The following is a 14,632-nucleotide window of genomic DNA, read 5'->3' on the forward strand; positions in this document are numbered from 1 at the left end:
TAGCCCTTTCACTTAGTCATTGGCATCAGTCAGTCTCTGTGGTTACAATTATTTTGGCATGAACCTTAGACATCTAATTTTTCATGGGGTTAAGTATTTCCAAGTGATGCCAGCTCTTGCCCACTCATTGATTATAGGAATATTTTATATATCTTCTAGTCATCAATTCATCAACAAGCATTTGTTAATCTCCTACAATATACTGGGCACTGTGCTAGGCTCTGAACACACAAAGACAAAAAATGAAATGGTCCCTGACCTTACGAAGCTTTATAATTTTATAGATGGGGAAACTGAATTCTAAGGAAGATTAAGTGATTTGTCTAAGGTTATACAGCTTGTTCCTAGGAGAGCTCAGACTAGAAATTAAATGTCCTTGCTCCTAGTCAAGTGCATTTCCATTCTGGGTGATTCAGATTTTTAAAATGTATTTTCCAAACCCACATCACTTAAGAAGGAGGGAGTGTGGCACAGCAGAAAGAGAGAGTACCTGACCCTTGAGTTAGAGCAGCGCTTATTAAACTGTGGGTCATGACCCCATATGGAATTCTGTATTGAAAGGGTAGGTTGTGAAACATTTGGCAACAGTAAAAGGCTACTGTATGACTATTTTGTATACCTGTTTACCAGGGTCAAGTAAAAATTTCTTTAGTAAAAAGGGATCATGAGTGAAAAAAGCTTAAGAACTCTGAGTCAGAGGATCTTGGATCAAATCCTGTGCTACTTTGGGCTAGTCTCTTAATCTCCCTGGGCCTTAATTTCCACTTTTGCAAAGTGAATGTTAAACCAAATGGCCTCTTGAGTTGTTTCAGTATCTATATTTATGATACTACAATTAAATGATGTCTGATGAATATGATGTTCCTTCTGGTTGTAAAAAGGGACTGATTGCCATATAAAGAAGAAACTAGAGTATTTTGTCATTTTGAGTTACTGACTTCCAAAAGCATTTGAATCAAAATGAAATTTGTCAAATATTGCTCCTCAACTTGTTTAACCATGATTGAAATACAGAGTCGAAATTTTGAGAGATCCAAGTTTAAACATCCCCATGCTTCAGCCCCAAAGCTATTATTTCATTAGGATTTGAAGCATGAGACCTTAAAAAATTTTTAGAGTATTACTTTTTCCCTTCAAGCAGGCATGTAACTCCCATTAACTGCAGCGGGAGGAATTATACATGAGCATAGACAGAGATGGTAGACAAATAAATATGCGTGTTCTGTCACAAGATTAACCCAATAGCCTGTGATAGATCTTCCCCAGTCTTTATAGTCTATTAGATCAATAATCCATTATAGCTCATGCTGGTGATGAGATGGCTTTGGGGACTGGTAATGGTATATGAAACCTTTTGCCTTTAAGCTATGGCTTGTGTCTATTCTCAGGCAAATCAAGAGTTATTTTGGAGCTTAGAAACTAGGGCAGTGAGCCAAGGAAAGCCTGAAGTCTGGGACAAGAGCTTACAACTGATATTGTCACCTAATAACGCAAAAATCAAGTAGGGCCAATGGAGAGGGTTGACTTGTCAGTTTCCTTGATACTTGAGGATAAACTCTGACATAATAATAACAACAATAATAATGCTTATAAAGAACTTTATATTATCTCATTTAATCCTTAAAAAAATCCTAGGAAGTAAGTACTGTTATTACCCCCATTTTACACATGAGGAAATTGAGTTAGAAAGAAGTTAAATGACTTGCCCAGGGTCACACAGCTAACAGGTGTCCAAGGTTAGATTTGATCTCAGTTCTCCCTGACTTCAGGCCCAGCAGTCTATCCACTGTGCCACCTAGCGCTTTAACTAATATTATTATTAGCTTCTTTAGACTTGGCTTTTTCCTCCCACTGTAACCATGTGGTACCTGGTTTTGTTTGAGAGAAGGCAATGTGGAGTAGTGGATAGGGATCTAATCTTAAAGGCTAGATGGCCTGAATTCAAGTCCTGACTCTGATACATACAGGCTGTGTGATGTCTGGTCACCTCTTACATACAGTCTCAGAAACAAAAGAGATCTCAGAGGCCACTTGACCCAACCTGTGTCCAAACAAGTATTCCCTTTATGACATCTGAGAAACAGCTACCTAGGCTTTGCTGGATGAACTCGAATAAAGAGGGAATCATTCATTCCTAGGGCAGCCCAGCTTGTTAGCGGGTTTTTTTGCTTTTTTCACCTCCAGTCTAAATTTCTCTCTAGAACTATTCACTCACCCTAGGGGCCAAAAAGAATACACCTTGTTCATATTCCAGGTAATGAATAGTTTGAAGTCAGTTACTGTTTTCTTCCTGAGTATTCCCTTCTCTGGGTTTGTGTGAGTGGTCTTCATTTTCAAAGAAGATCATGACATCAGATAAATGATGACATCAGACTTGCACTTGACTTTGTTTTGGGTGAGGGAGGGCTGTGCAAGGTCACCAGCACTTTCTCCTCCATTCAGTGAATAGGCTTCTGGCTCTGCCAGTGTGATTTTTCTGTTTTTTTTCTTTTCTTTTAAAAGGGGCCACCCCCTGACTACTCTTTAAAGAGGCCTGTTCACCGAATGGACATCATCTCACTCTAAGTGAGTACCTTGAACAGGTCTTAGCTGAAAAAGGCCAAAGTCTCCCATTGCATCCTGGGCCATCTCCAGTTGTCTTGATGAATATCTGGTCACTGGATTCAGATGGTTCAGGAGGAGAAAGTCAGGAGGTGACCTTGTACAGCCTTCCCTCACTCAAAACTAAGTCAAGTGCAAGTCTGGTGTCATGGTCCTCTTCGAAAATGAAGGACAAACACAACAAATCTTCTCCAGGGTATAAACTTCACTAGCTCCTTCCTTGTTGAATTCCTCTTTATGTGTCATGTAATTTCCTAGCATTACTTTTAATGGCCATTCCTGAAGACTGTGCCAACATCAGTAAAAGTTAACCCTTTTCAAAAAGGGGACATGGACATACAATTGTCTTGATGGTGAGCGGGAGCCTATTATGAAACTGAACAGTGAAAAATCATTAGAATGGGATTTGCAATTAGCTTATCAATTGTATACTGAATCAGAGCTATGTTTAAGTGTTCCACAAATGGAGGTAATATTGTATTTCTGAATTTGCATCTATCATAATTCTCCCTACTTTTATTTTTCCTCAAGGTTATGGTTACTTTCAATTGATTTTAATAAATATGATCTTTTGGAGAGACTATAAAAAAGGAGATAGAAGTATAGGATTCATTTATTTTTTATTAATTTTAAAATAAATTTTATATATTATGTAACATTGTATATTTTAATAAATTTTATATAAATTTTTATTTATATTATATTATTTTATTTTTTAAAAATTTATTTATTTAACTTGTAACATTCATTTTCACAAAATTTTGGGTTCCAAATTTTCTCCCCATTTGTCCCCTCCCTCCACCCCAAAACACTAAGCATTCTAATTGCCCCTGTCACCAATCTGCTCTCTCTTCCATCATCCCTCCCTTCCCTTGTCCCTATCTTCTCTTTTGTCCTGTAGGGCCAGATAACTTTCTACACCCCATTACCTATATTTCTTATTTCCTAGTAGCAAGAACAGTATTTGACAGTTGTTCCTAAAACTTTGAGTTCCAACTTCTCTTCATCCCTCCCTCCCAACCCATTCCCTTTGGGAACGCAAGCAATTCAATATAGGCCACATCTGTGTAGTTTTGCAAATGACTTCCATAATAGTTGTGTTGTGTAAGACTACCTATATTTCCCTCCATCCTATCCTGCCCCCCACTGTTTCTATTCTCTCTTTTGATCCTGTCCCTCCCCAAGAGTGTTGACTTCAAATTGCTCCCTCCTCCCATTGCCCTCCCTTCCATCATCCCCCCCACCCTGCTTATCCCCTTCTCCCCAACTTTCCTGTATTGTAAGATAGGTTTTCATACCAAAATGAGTGTGCATTTTATGCCTTCCTTTAGTGGAATGTGATGAGAGTAAATTTCATGTTTTTCTCTCACCTCCCCTCTTTTTCCCTCCACTGACAAGTCTTTTGCTTGCCTCTTTTATGAGAGATAATTTGCCCCATTCCATTTCTCCCTTTTTCCTCCCAATATATTTCTCTCTCACCACTTAATTTCATTTTTTTAAGATATGATCCCATCCTATTCAATTCACTCTGTGCTCTGTGTGTGTTTGTGTGTAATCCCACCCACTACCCAGATACTGAAAAGTTTCAAGAGTTACAAATATTGTCTTTCCATGTAGAAATGCAAACAGTTCAACTTTAGTAAGTCCCTTATGACTTCTCTTTGCTGTTTACCTTTTCTTGCTTCTCTTCATTCTTGTGTTTGAAAGTCATATTTTCTTTTCAGTTCTGGTCTTTTCATCAAGAATGCTTGAAAGTCCTCGATTTCATTGAAAGACCATTTTTCCCTGAAGTTTTATACTCAGTTTTGGTGGGTAGGTGATTCTTGGTTTTAGTCCTAGTTCCTTTGACTTCTGGAATATCCTATTCCACGCCCTTCGATCCCTTAATGTAGAAGCTGCCAGATCCTGTGTTATCCTGATTGTATTTCCACAGTATTTGAATTGTTTCTTTCTAGCTGCTTGCAATATTTTCTCCTTGACCAGGGAACTCTGGAATTTGACCACAATGTTCCTAGGAGTTTCTCTTTTTGGATCTCTTTCAGGAGGTGATCAGTGGATTCTTTCAATATTTATTTTGCCCTCTGGTTCTAGAATATTAGGGCAGTTTTTCTTGATAATTTCGTGAAAGATGATGTCTAAGCTCTTTTTTTGATCATGGCTTTCAGGTAGTCCCATAATTTTTAAATTGTCTCTCCTGGATCTATTTTCCAGGTCAGTTGCTTTTCCAGTGAGATGTTTCACATTATCTTCCATTTTTTCATTCTTTTGGTTTTGTTTTGTGATTTCTTGGTTTTTCATAAAGTCATTGGCGTCCATCTGTTCCATTTCAATTTTGAAAGAACTATTTACTTCAGTGAGCTTTTGAACCTCCTTTTCCATTTGGCTAATTCTGCTTTTGAAAGTATTCTTCTCCTCATTGGTTTTTGAACCTCTATTGCCAATTGAGTTAGTCTATTTTTCAAGGTGTTATTTTCTTCAGCATATTTTTGGGTCTCCTTTTGCAAGGTGTTGACCTGCTTTTCATGCTTTTCTTGCATCTCTCTCATTTCTCTTCCCAATTTTTCCTCCACCTCTCTAAATTTATTTTCAAAATCCTTTTTGAGCTCTTTCATGGCCTGAGCCCATTGAATATTTATTCTGGATGTTTGGGATACAGAATCCTTGACTTCTGTGTCTTTCCCTGATGGTAAGCCTTGTTCTTCCTCATCAGAAAGGATGTTCACCAAGAAAGTAACCTTCTATGGTCTTATTTTTTTCCCTTTTCTGGGCATTTTCCCAGCCAGTGACTTGACTTCTGAATGTCCTCTCCACACCCACCATGCCTCCAGATCCACCCAGCCAGTGCTTGGGAGCTGAGATTCAAATGCTGCTTCCCAGCCTCAGGGCTTTGGGCGGGGGCAGGGCTGCTATTCAGTGTGAGATTACGTTCATCTGCTGGAGTAGTGGCAGGGCCTCCACAAGGGGCTCAGTTCCCTCAGGGGGTTTGTGCAGAGACCTTCAACAATGGATCTGAGCTCTTGCCTGCTTTGGGAGCCCTTGTCTCCTGCTGCCTCTGCTGCTGCCTCCCGAGGGGGCCTGAGTTCTGGAGATACCCCACTCCCCTCTTGGTGAGCCAAAAAGACTCTCTCACTGACCTTTAGTGCCCGTGGGTGGAGGGACCTGCTCGGCTGCTGGAGATTGTGTCCCTGAAGCCTGCTCGGATCTGCTCCTCTCAGTGCCATGTGGCCAGGGCAGGGCTGTGCTCTGCTCTGGGTCCGGTGCACAATGGGCCTTTCATGTTGGTTTTTCAGGGCTCTCTGGAACAGAAATCTCCTGCACTCCATTTTTCTGTGGCTTCTGCTGCTCCAGAATTTGTTAAGAGTTCTTCTTTACAGGTATTTTATGTGCTGTGGGTTTGGAGCTAGCATATGTGTACCTTTCTACTCCGCCATCTTGGCTCCTCCTGCTATTTATATTATTTTAAATTAAAATTTAACTTTTCAGTGAATGAAAATAGATCTGCTCTTATTCCTAGCTCTACCCCCACCATTGAGAGGGGGGAAAAAGAAAAACCCTGCATAATAAATATCCATAATTAAGCAAAAGAAATTACTTTATTGGCCATATCCAAAAATACGTGCCTCAGGGTGCACCCTGAGTCCATCACTTCTCTATCAGGAAATGGATAACATACTTCACCATTAGTCTTCTAGAATCATGATTGATCATTTAATTGGCCAGAGGTTTTAAGTGTTTTAGTTATTTGTTCTTATAACAATCTTGTTATTATAAAAATTGCTCTCCTTGTTCTGCTTACTTCACTGTGCAGTGGTTTATGTGCCTTTCCAGTTTCACTGCAACAGTCCTTTTCACCAGTTCTTATGGCACAGCAGTATTTTTTTTATATTGATAAAATAGTTTGTTCAGCCATGTCCCAGTTGATGGTTATATCCTTAGTTTCCAGTTCTTAGATAGTACAAAAAGATTTACTATAAATACTTTTGTAAATAGGCATTCTTTCAATATTTATTTTGCCCTCTGGTTCGAGAATATCAGGGCAATTTTCCTTGATAATTTCATGAAATATGATGCCTAGGCTCTTGTTTTGATCATCGCTTTCAGGTAGTCCCACAATTGTTAAATTGTCTCTCCTGGATCTATTTTCCAGCTCAGTTGTTCTTCCAACGAGATATTTCTCATTATCTTCTATTTTTTTCATTCTTTTGGTTTTGTTTTGTAATTTCTTGGCTTATCATATAGTCGTTAACTTCCCTCAGTTCCACTCTCATTTTTAAAGAACAATTTTCTTCAGTGAGCTTTTGAACCTCCTTTTCCATTTGGCTGATTCTGTTTTTTAAAGTCTTCTTCTCCCTGCTGGCTTTTTGGACATCTTTTTCCAATTGAGTTTTTTTCTTGTGTTTGTCCTTTGTTGCCGAAGAAGATTATGCCTTCAGGGAAATAATGACATGACTTACACTTGAGTTTGTTTTGAGTGAGGGAGGGCTGTGCAGGTCACCAGCCTCACTTCTCCTCCAGAGCTATCTGAATCCAATGACCAGATATTCATCAGGATGACTTGGAGATGACCCAGGATGAGTTAATTGGGATTAAGTGACTTGCCCAAGGTCACACAGCTAGTGAGTGTCAAGTGTCTGAGGTGAGATTTGAATTCAGGTCCTCCTGAGTCCTGCACTGGTGCTCTATCCACTGCACCATGTAGCTGCCTAGTCCCCCTCTACCCCCCCCCCCCTCACCAATTGCGTTAGCCTATTTTTAAAGGTGTTATTTTCTTCAGCATTTTTTGGGTCTCCTTTAGCAAGCTGTTGACTCACTTTTCAAATTCTTCCATGGCCTGAGCACATTGCGTATTCATTTTGGAGGTACTGGATGCAGAAGCCTTGACTTCCTCTGACAGTATGCATTGTTCTTCCTCATCTGAAAGGATGGAAGGAAATACCTGTTCACCAAGAAAGTAACCTTCCATGGTCTTATTTTCCCCCCTATTTTGGGTATTTTCCCAGCCAGTTATTTGACTTTTGAATCCTTTGTCAATAAGAGGGTCCTAATGTTCCTCCTCACCCCAGGATTGTGCTCAGGGCTGAGGTTCATTTCAGTTGCTCAATTCCCCGAGGGGTTTTGAGCTGAGCTGCTCCCACAATGGAAGCTGCTACTAGACTTGGCCACTGCCAAGTAGTGCTACTGTCCCACTGCTGCTGCTGCCACTGATGACTGGGGGGCTTGTGCTGGGCGGGACCCTGCTCCCCTCTCGTCCATCTGAGAAAGCCCTCTCACTGACCTCTGAAGGTTTCTTTGGTGCTTGTGGGTTGAGGGATCTGAGATGCTCCCTGCTGGGGATTCTGCCCTAGAGGCTTATTCTGATCCTGTTCCTTCTGGTTCCATGGGGGAGGGTTGGGCTCTGCTCATCATACTGTAGGATAGACCCTGCTGGTTGGGCTTCCAGGTTACCTTTGGTTGGAAATCTCTTTCACTGTCATTCTGTGCCTTCTGCTGCTCTAGAATTTGTTGAGTCATGTTTTACAGATATTTTATGGGCTATGGGGGAAGAGTTATAGTATGTGCATCTTTCTATTCTGCCATCTTGCCTCCACCCCCAACACTGTTAGTCTTGATGGCTTATGGAAAATTATGTCAAAATTTGGTTGCCTGAAGAAGTACATCAGTATTGTACATCCATTTTCTGATGGCATGTTTGCCTGGTTTCTGCATAGTGGACAATGCTCTCATGCCTTCCCGGTCACCAATGGAGTAAAACAGGGCTGTGTGCTTGCTCCCATGCTTTTTCCCATGATGTTTTCAGCCATGTTGTGAAATGCTTTCAATGAGAATGAACATGGTGTCAAGGTAAACTACTGTACTGATGGTAAGTTCTTCAATTTGAAAAGGCTATAAGCTGAGATCAAAGTGGAGGGAGTGCTGTTCCATGATTTTCTGTTTGCAGATGACTGTGCACTCAGTGTAGCCTTTGAAGCTGAGATGCAAGAAAGTGTGGATCAATTCTCTGCAGCCTATGCTAATTTTGGCCTAAAAATTAGCACCAAGAAAACACAGGTGCACCATCAGCCACCCCGACACCATTCATACATGGAACCATTGGTTACAACAAATAGAGGAGTTTTGAATGCTGTGGATAAGTTCCCTTCCCTTGGTAGTATACTTTCCAAGACTGTACACATTGACAATGAGATTGATGCATGCATTGCCAGAACTAACTCAGTGTTTGGGAGGCTCTGAAGACAAGTTTGGGAGAGAAATAGTAGTAGACTGACTACTAGACTGAAGGTCTACAGCATCATTGTGCTGACCTCATTGTTGTATGCCTATGAAACATGGACAGTCTACCAGCACCATGCCAGGAAACTGAATCACTTTCATTTAAACTCTTTGGAAGATTCTGAGAATCACCTGGCAGAATAAGTCACCAGGCACTGAAGTCCTTGCTTAAACTAAACTTCCAAGTATTCTAACTATGCTTCAGAGAGTGCAACTTTGATGGGTTGGCCATGTTGTTCGAACCTTAAAATATATGCTTGTCAAAAGGACTATTTCATGTAGGATTTACATGGGGCAGGCAATCACGTGGTGGTCAGAAGTGATACAAGGACAATCTCAGAGTCTCTTTCAAGAATTTTGGATTTGATTGTGCAACATGGGAGACACTGGCACATGACCATTCATGCCCACATCAGAGAGGGTGCTGTGGTGTATAAGCAAGGTAGAGTTGAGACAGCACAAAGTAAACATAGCATCCACAATTTTGGAGTATCCACCCCAAATATTCATATAGACTATGTTCAACTTGTGGCAGAGCATTCCAAACTCATGTTGTTCTGATCAGCCACAGTTGGACACACTGAAACTTCACTTTATCATGGTGATGTCATTTTGGTCCTCTTAGAAAATGAAGGACAACAACCATCTAACCATATAGTGTGCACTCTAGGTTCATCACTATCTTGGTTTTCCTCTGATTTATCCAAATCTTTCCTACACAGTGGTGCTCTGAACTGAACCTAATACTCAAGGTGTAACTTAAAGTTCATTACCTTGTCCAAGGTCACAGAGGAGCAGGTTGTAGTGCCAAATCTTCTTTTTTTATGTTCAATGGCTTTATTTCTAGGTTCTCTTTCTATTGTAGGATTTAACACTAGCTTTGAATTGGGATTTAGTGTGGTATGGTAAAAAGATGACTGAATCTAGAGTCAGAAGACTTGACTTTTAATTCCAGTCTTGCCATTTGTTACCTGTGTGACCTTGGTACTCATTTTATAACATCTTGGCCTTGGTTTCCTCCTCATAAAATAAATACCAATACTGGTATTTCTTTCTAGTATGGTTTGATTTATATTGCTTCTTTATCCCCTTCCAACTCTTCCATATCTTTCAAAAATTCTGTGATTATATGATCATAATAATTACTATCCTATGTTATGGTGTTATTGTGAAAAAGCTGAAATAGGAATGGAACATAGCAATACTTGATAAAATTAAAATCAATCTGCAAAGGTAAGGTAGTATTATTTTTTAGGAAGAATGGAGAGGTTTGAGGTGTAGAGATACTATGATTTGTCTAAGGGCATTTAGTGTGAGAGTTATGTTTTAACTCAGTTCTACCTTTTTTCTGCCAAAGCTGGTCTATTTCTAAAATTCTGATGATTTCCAAGACACCTGATAGGAAAGAATCCAGCTCCCCCCAAAGGACCAGTTCTCTCTCCATACCTGCTGAGATAAAAAATAATGTTTCTCAGTAGGATTCTCAGACCCAAATGAGTGTTATAATGAAAATGCATAATCCTAGGAAATGAAAACATGAAGGAAAAGACAAGTGGGAATATTGAGGCTTTCTGAGTTATTAAATTCAATCAAATTTATTTTATTTCAAGCATTTACTATCTTGCTAAGCCTTGTGAAAGAAAACAGTGGGAGAGATAAGAGAAGTATATGACTGGGGTCATGTTCCAAAGCAGCTTCTAAATGCCCCTGAAGAGATGATCTAGACACATGTAGGGTGAACCCAGGCATTTAAGCAAGGTTAGCCTATTATATATAAAGTTAAAAGATTATTGATTTAGAGCTGGAAGGGAACTTGGAGTACTTTAGGTCAACTTTCTTATTTTGCAGATGAAGAAAGTGAGGCCCAGAGAGGTTAAGTGATGAATACTCTGTTCTTTCATTGAGTATATCTTCTTACCCAAGGAGTTTAATACTCCCATTAACATCCCATTTGAGCCTCTGTTCTAATACTTTGATGTCCCTTTGATGAGTTGTAAACTGTTCTTGTCCTTGGGTATTGGTTGACTCTTTGAGAATGGGTCATTCTCAACATTAAGAATGGTTTGTTAATTGATGAATAGTCAGCAGACCACCTGAGTTACACAGCGGGACTAGGGTTTTTCAAGAGAAGACAATGGAACAGTGACTAAAGACAAAAAAGGAGAGAGACTACTTACAGATACACACAGATACCAGAGTTTCTCCTGGAGGGAAGGGACACTTTCTGCGGCTCCTTCTGGGAACTACATCAGCCACAGAGATGGCATCAGGTGAAGGCAAGGGTGGTATAGTGAAGAATGGTGGGTAAAACCAGAAGCTGTAAGAATGACAGTCATCAATAGTGGATTTATAGTGAGACAATGGTGGAGGAATTTCAAGATGAAGAGAGTGACTCTTGGACCACAATCCTGAACACAGAAAAGGGGTAATCTGAACCAAACGGGCCTTGAAACTAGTAAAGGCACAAGATAGAAGGATAAAACCAGACCCTGACCTTTACTGGGGCTGTGACTTGTGAGGACTTTTAGATCTGGTTAAATTCCTTATCTTTTAGTGGTTGTATTGGGAAATAATCAGGGCAGTTTTACAAGTCTCTCTCTCTCTCTCTCTCTCTCTCTCTCTCTCTGTGTGTGTGTGTGTGTGTGTGTGTGTGTGTGTGTGTGTGCATGTATGCCAATGACTTTGTAAGTCTATAATCCACAGGAAAGGGAGAGAGACAGAGACAAAGACTGACAGAGACAGACTGAGATGGAGACAGAGGCAGGGACAGAGGCATAGACAGATAGACAGACAGACACACAGACACAGACACACACACACAGAAAGAGGAAGACAGAGTGAGACAAAGGGAGACAGAGACTGACAAGAGACAACAGAATCAGAGACTCTTCCATATGGAGAGATATGAAAACAAATAAGACAGTCTTTGTCCCCAGTGAACATATTGGTTAGTTGGAGATTGTAAAATATATACGGACATAAATGAATTTAACACTAAAGAGAATGTGGGAGTTCATAAGAGAAGGACAAGGGGCTTTGAGATCAGAAAAGAGATTGATTGTGTAGGGAAAGTGGTGTAGTTGAAGCAATAGACTTGGAGTCAGAAGACCCAGTTCTAAGCCTGACTCTCCTACTTACTACTTTTGTGACATTTGCTACATATATTCATATCTCTGAAGCTCTATTTCCTGAACTTTAAACCAAGGGGTTGGTTTACATGACTTCTGAGGTCCCTCCCAGCTCTAAATTTGTGATGCCTTGAAATGCTCAAGGTTAGTTGAAATAGAAAACAATGCATTGTTTTTGACTTAGCTAAATGTCATAGTATTGATAAGCGTTAAAAAGGCTTGAAAAAGGGGAAGTAGCCTGGGAAGACTTCTTGGTAAGTGGGAGGCTTGATTTAGGCTTTGAAAGTTGAATATGACTCAGAGAGGTAGAAAGAAGAAGGTGGCTATTCCAAATTCTGAACAAAGGTTCAGAATACATAAGTTAGCATGGTTGTGCAGAGTGCAGCAAAGAGAAAACTGACTGGAAGAGAGGATAGAAAATCATCCCTGTCTTCTAAGGAATCTGTGAAAACACATGATAATAAATGTAAAGCAGGGGTTCTTAGCTTGGGGTCTGTAATCTTTGCTTTTTTGACAACTATTTCAATACAGTTGGTTTCCTTTGTACCTATGAATTTTATTTTATGCAGTTAAAAACATTCTGAGAAAGAGTCCAAAAGTTTTATCACACCACAGACAAAATAAGTTATGAACTTTTGGTGTTAAAGAGGCATGAAAGAAGGAGGGTGTGTGTGTGTGTGTGTGTGTGTGTGTGTGTGTGTGTGTGTGTGTGTGTGTGTCTGTATGTCTGTGTGTCTGTGTCTGTGTGTATGTACTTGAAAATTTAGGAATCAAACAGAGAACAACGTGGATAAAAACATTGTGACAATTTGTTATGTGAATGAAATAGTAAGAATTCAACCTGATTGGAATGGAGGGAGTATATACTTTATATCAAAGGTGTTGCCTGGTCTAGTATAAGGAGTAACAAGGACTATATGATAATCAGTATAAATCCACATAAGTAAGATGTCATTCTTCTCCTCCCTCCCTACCGTTTTGCAGGAATGTGTAGCACTGAGTTCAATTCAATCTCTTCTATTTAATTCAATTTAATGCATGTATTATATTACCTAACAGAAGCTAAGTACCAGGGTTACAAAGTCAAAAGTGAAAATAGCCCCTGTCTGCAACGGACTTACATTCTACTGAGGATTGGAATGGATGAGATGCCAACTGAATTACCCATTTTCCCCTCAGTTTCCCCACACTTTTTTTAAAACAGGAGGTGACTGCTTAAAATCAAAGGGCCCAGGACTGGGGGACTCTATTCTCTAAAACATTTGGGAGCCTCTTTTCTTTATAGACCCTTTATAGACCAGGATCTTGGTTCTATAGATGAAAAATTTTGGTTAAAAGAAACAATTTATAAGCAATGGCCTGAACCATTCGCCATGTGATTAGAAACCGTTCCAAGACCCTCAATTTTAGCAAAGCTGAGGCAGAGCTGAGGTGTTTTGTAGGGTTTATCCAACCCCTTATGCAAACACTAGATATATCTTAATACAAAATGACCATTGTAGTTATTCACTCCTTGTACTAGATAATGACCAGATATGGGCTGCATCACTATAGCTCTCAAACAGTCATTAGAGTCAAAGAGAGAAAGCACTTTGAAAAAGTTGTCTAATTACAAATTGACTTGACCAGGTCAATAATTTGAGAACTAAAGAAGATCTACAGGATATAATTGACCATTCTGGTTGAATCAATAACGCATCGACTTGAAAAATAGTCTCAGTGATAGTTAGAACCATGAAGACTCTAGAGAAGCTTACACTTTCTAAATGCAAATTATATAGATGTTCATAATGAACCCCACTCTATCATAATAGTGAACAAAGGCAAGTCCAACTTATGAAAAAGTAAATAGTACATGTCTCACTTGTTACAGTTATGGAATATTTATATGTAGAAAAACTAATGTGTTTTGCAGGTTTGCATTTGATGAGTTAGTTTTTTGTTTGCACAAATAACATTTGGATAGGAATATGCATATAATGTATGAGTCCAACCAGAGCTAGCCTTTAGCATGTGGAAAATATGGAAACCATCCCGCGCTCTGTGCTATTATAAGCATGGTTAGATGGACAATGACTTAGGGAGGTAGCTAGCAGGAGGGAAGAATGTAGCTCTGACAATTAGTGCTGAAAATTTGCTGGCTTCATGTATCTGTAGAAAAGAAGCCTATGATTCTCACAAGTACTAACATTTTTATCCCTCTTCCCCAATACTACTCTATACACTCTAGGTTCAGTCTTGAATCATAAATTCCCTGGCTTATTGTGCTGCTACTCAGGATTTTCTCAAAAATCAGAGTGACTCTCATCTATACTCTGCAAAAGGGAATAAAAAAGGTTACAAGTTCTCACGAAATCACTGAATATTAATTGAGTAGACATGCTAAGTTTTGGACAGCCTTTCCTTCACCCAAAGAAAATGCAGAAGACTGCATTTTCATAAATAATCTCATATTCATAAATATTTTCTCATATTTCATATACATTTGAAATAAATAATTTCATAAATAATCTCATTCATAAATAATCATAAATCTTCTGAAAAATAATGCAGAAAACTCATAAAGTACTTACAGTGACCCATAAGAAATCTTTCTGATTCTTCAGCCCTCGCTGTTGGCTCCCTCTATTCCA

This window comes from Notamacropus eugenii, chromosome 5 (genome assembly GCF_028372415.1).
Source record: "Notamacropus eugenii isolate mMacEug1 chromosome 5, mMacEug1.pri_v2, whole genome shotgun sequence".
Classification (NCBI taxonomy): Eukaryota; Metazoa; Chordata; class Mammalia; order Diprotodontia; family Macropodidae; genus Notamacropus; species Notamacropus eugenii.